The sequence below is a fragment of the Macrotis lagotis genome, chromosome 3, assembly GCF_037893015.1.
Source record: "Macrotis lagotis isolate mMagLag1 chromosome 3, bilby.v1.9.chrom.fasta, whole genome shotgun sequence".
Lineage (NCBI taxonomy): Eukaryota > Metazoa > Chordata > Mammalia > Peramelemorphia > Peramelidae > Macrotis > Macrotis lagotis.
Genome location: NC_133660.1, coordinates 672,356 through 677,042, shown reverse-complemented (window position 1 = coordinate 677,042; position 4,687 = coordinate 672,356).

The following is a 4,687-nucleotide window of genomic DNA, read 5'->3' as shown; positions in this document are numbered from 1 at the left end:
GGCTTCATTTTACTTATACTATGGATAAAACAAGGAATTATAAATAATAAAAATATAATATGAAAAATCTAATGAACAGGGAATTTTAAAAAAACTGATCTGAAAGTATAAAGATTCAGGTTAAATTACAACTCCAAGATGTTAGTCTACTGAAAACAAAAATTTATTGTTGTTACAAACCTCTTCATGAAATTTTAAATCTGTGACTTTGTTGAATAAATTATAAAGCACTAAGAGGTCCCTGAGTCTAAAGTATTGTGTACAATCCTGAACAAGTGACAATCTCTTAGCATCCTAGACCAAACTCTACATTGATAACTTTCATAGAAGGTGTAGCTATGCATTGGGAGAAAGAGTTTCTTTATCAAGAATCCCTTATACCAATGAAATGCCAAAATTGTTCCAAAATAATAATTATAATTCACAATGATATAAAGTTTAAAATTTTTTAAAAAATCTGATCTCATGTGACCTGAATAACAAAGCTGCAAGGCAGGTAAAATTAATATTGTTGTCTTAATTTCATAAGTGAAGAAATCAAGATTTAGAGAATCTAAGTAGTCCTGAACCTGCACTAAAGCAGATTTTTTTTGTCTTTATATCCTCTAGCATTATGCACACAATAAACAAATAATAAATATTGTTGAATTACTGAATTGATCAGCTGTCATACAGCTGTTGCCTGTCAGATCTGGATTTTAGCCTTTGGTCTTCTGATTGTGAGTACAAATGTTTTTCAAAATTACTAGGTCGGGGTGGCTAGGTGGCGCACTGGATAGAGCACCAGCCTTGGAGTCAGGAGTACCTGGGTTCAAATCAGACCTCAGACATTTAATAATTACCTAGCCATGTGGCCTTGGGCAAGCCACTTAACCGCATTGCCTTGAAAAATCTAAAAAAAATTACTTTGTCATACTTCATATGATTTCTTTGAAAAATGATTATGTGGGGGAGGCTAGGTGGCATAGCGTATAGAACACCGGCCTTAGAGTCAGGAGCCTGGGTTCACATCCGGTCTCAGACACTTAATAATGATCTAGCTGTGTGGACTTGGGCAAGCCACTTAACCCCATTTGCCTTGCAAAAACCTAAAAAAAAAAATGATTATGTAATGGGCATATCTTAACTGAGGCAGTTAGGTACCAACAATTGGATTTGGAGTCAGTGAGATCTCTGTTTGAAATAGTTCAGATTCTTACTTCCAGGCTCAGTTTCTGCATCTGTGAAATGATAATTATATTAATTCTGATGTTTGAGTGTTTACTGAGGATCAGTTGAGATAATATATGCAAAGCATTTCATAATTGCTATTATTGTTACCTATTTTTTATTACTAACTATGCTATGTGACTTCATTGAAACTTAATTTTGTTTTGCTGTAATGATTATTCAATTAGCATAATAACCAACTTTCCTTATCTATGTATCATAATTTAGTACCGCATTCTGCCTTTCCTAATTGCTTCATTTTTATGTTTTTATTGCTTCATTTCTAAGTAACTATAAGCACCTTAAATTGTTCTAATACTTCTTACAAGTGTCCTGCATGTTACAAGCATCAGATATTCAGGAGTTACCGACAAATCCCTAGAACTGAATCCTCGGAAAGCTCTAAAAGCATGATTGATCTTATTGCCTGAATTTAAAACACATTATGTTTTCCCCCTCAAGAATGCTTCAATGTTAAAGCATGAAAACACTTCTTCATTTTATTTGGAATGCTACCAGCCCATCTGCTAACTTTATTTTCCCTTCAAAATGTATATAATGAAAAATAAAGCTCCGAGGCTACTATTATAGTGAAGGTATATCAAAGAAACAAGCAAGCTTTCCTAAGAGATGTACATCACACTATCTTTTAACAGTTCAAGTTTCTACCTAAGAGGTATTGGGATTCAGTGTTTAAAAAGCCACATTGATACATATTGCTGTATAACTCTGGGGAATTCACTTATAATGTCAGTAGAGTAAACAACTCTCTGTAATTTTAATGAATATTCAGTCATCCGTAAAAGATTCTATTAAGCACTAAGCATTTGGCATAAAAAGAAAGGTAAGAGATAGTCCTTGCCCTCAGTGAGCTCACAACAGAAAGGGGAAGATGACATGCAGACAACTATGTGAGACAAGATAAAGAGAGAGTAATTAACAGAGGGGAGGCAATAGAATTAAGACAGATTGGAAAAGACTTGCTGTAGGAGGTGATATTTTAGTTGGGACTTGAAGGAAATCTGGGAAGCTAGGAAAAAAATGGAGAGGGAGAGTATTATGAATAAGGGGAACAGTCAGTGAAAATGCTCATGGTAGGGGGCAATTAGATGGTACAATGAATAGAATACCAACCCTGGATTCAGGAGGACCTGAATTCAAATCTGACTTCAGTTGCTTAATATCTACTTAGCTATGTGACCTTGGGCAAGTCACTTAACCCCATTGCCTTGCAAAAATAAAAAATAAATGCATATATTCAGAAAATTTATTGTTTTATGTAAAAAACACCAAAGAAACTATTCTAAGGTATAAGATGGTTGGTTAAGAAGGAAGGCATATTATGAAAAACTTTGAATGTGAAAGAAGATTTTTATTTGATTTTGGAAATGATAGTGAGTCACTTGAGTTTATTGAATAGGGGATTAATATGGTCAGATCTTCACTTTAGGAAAAATCACGTTGATAACTGTGTAAAGGATGGACTGAAGTGGTGAAAAAATTGAGACTGGGAAACACTGCAAATCTGAGGCAAACAAACAGTGAAAAGATAAACTTTTAATATAAGACGAACTTCAATCTTTCCCAAAAGAAAAGCAGACCTAAGCAAATTATTCACTATGTGAACAACCCCTGACAATATGATAAAAGGAAGTTAACAAATAAAACAACCAGGTAATGAAATAAATTAACGCAGGAAAAAAAAAAGAAGGGAAAAAATCCAAAACATAGAACAAAGAATACACTTATATTTTTAATAATGCTGCTGATGACAATGAAAAGAGCAGCAGCAACAACAACAAAGGAAACATTAAGAACATAAGGGGAAAAGTATAAGGGTGGAAATCAAATAATAGTGATGATAGATGGACAAGTCTAAAATATTATAAACTAAACCATACAATAACCTAACTACAGTGAAATCAATTTCTTGTATGTAGAGACTGGAAAGAGCTAGGAAAGAAAAGAAGAAAATGGAAGGAGGTATTTTATGTACCCTAATCAAGTCAATATTTGACAGTTAAGGAGAAATAATGCCTGTAGACTACAGAATACAAAAATTTTAGCTTAAAAAGGCCAGGGTCTCCTACTGCATCCTGTTCCGTAGTAAGTCATCCTGACCTATTTCTTGCTACTGGACTCTGATGTCTCCAAAGGAGAGAGTGAGTCTGATGACTTTGCACAATCCCACCTCACTTCAATCCAATTCACTTGCAAGTCAAGACATCATCCTAATGATGTCATTGGTCCTTTTCAAGAAGAAAGGATGATTCACAATATAGGAAAGGATAAAAACAAGAAGAAAAAAGGGAGGAATTTTGTTTAAGTTTTGGAAGCAGGCCCTACTCAAGATCCATCTTACAAAAGGAGAATAATATTCTATAATGGAAGATGTAGACCTTTCAATCATTATGATCTAGAATTGCTTTTTTTTCCTTCACCTGTATCAAGAGAAGAAGAATCAGAGGATCTTTGGAAAACTGTCACCAAGAATAATGAAAGGACATGGACAAAGAAAGGACATTTTATGTTAAATTAAGAAAAAAACTGCATAAAGGAGAACACAAAGTATAATAATCTATTGAATCAGAGATGTAGTAATGTTCCTACCATGGTTCAATATAGCTATCATTTTCTAAGAATGCTGCATAATAGGAAATGGAGGACAAGGAAGAATGCTAAGGATGGGAATCCAAAATGGAAACATTAAAAGCTTTAATTTTATGACACTAAAAAAGTTTTCAATAAATATAAAGACCATATATCAAAATATAAAAGTTTAGAATAGACAGAAAGGAAAACACAGTAATGAAGAACAAGAGATTTGTTTTTTAGTTTGTAGAAAACATGCACTTAAAATGAAATCAAGTATAATAAAAGAAAGGGAAGAACTTACTTTTCTATTTAACTGATTAAAAAAGAGAAGATAACTAGACAAAATGAAGAAATTTAAAAGGAATTAATAGTTTAAGTAAGGGAATCAAAGGAAAGGCGTGATAATTGTTAGGAAATAAGGGTAAAGGGAAGAGAAGATAAGTTGAGAATAAATTGAAAAGGTCGAGTAAAGGTTGAAAAGGAATAAGAGGGAAAGAATATGTTAAGCAAAAATAACTGGAGACAAACTAAAAATTGTGATTCATGAAAAAAGAGGAAAATATAAACTTAAATCTCAAAGGAGGAAGAGTCAAGATGGTGAAGTAAAGAAGGAGACTTGTCAGAGTTCTCCCCCAAACCATTCCAAATACCTTTAAATAATAACTCTAACCAATTCTAGAGTGGCAGAACCCCAAAAAAATCTCAGTGAAACAATTTTCCAGCCCAAAACAACTTGAAGGGTCTGTTGCACCAGGATTAGAAAGGGACGCCCAGGCTGTGCCAGAGGGAACTGGTTCCAGCCATTCAAGAACAGTATGCAGAATACCCAGGTCCATGGCACCAAGGTGGTTTCCAAACCTCTCAGTCCAGAGATTGCTAAGGA